Source organism: Myotis brandtii, unplaced genomic scaffold (genome assembly GCF_000412655.1).
Source record: "Myotis brandtii unplaced genomic scaffold, ASM41265v1 scaffold102, whole genome shotgun sequence".
Classification (NCBI taxonomy): Eukaryota; Metazoa; Chordata; class Mammalia; order Chiroptera; family Vespertilionidae; genus Myotis; species Myotis brandtii.
Genome location: NW_005353405.1, coordinates 558,051 through 558,334, shown reverse-complemented (window position 1 = coordinate 558,334; position 284 = coordinate 558,051).

The window sequence follows — 284 nt, the reverse complement described above, 5'->3', positions numbered from 1 at the left end:
AACGCAGAGCATTGTCTTCTTTCCAAAGTGATTTGGCCTTGCAATCGATGTTGATGGTTGACCTGGATCAACCCATGATTTTGTGCATTTGGAGTCTCAAAATAAATCCACTTTTCAATCCCAGTCACAATTCGATGCAAAAAAGACTTTCTTTGGTGCCGTTGAAGCAACATTTTACTGATGACTTTTTGGTTTTCCATTTGTCTTTCGTTCAGTTAATGTGGCACCCATTTTCCTTCCTTTAAAATCTTTCCCATTGCTTGTAAATGATCTGAAATTGTTTG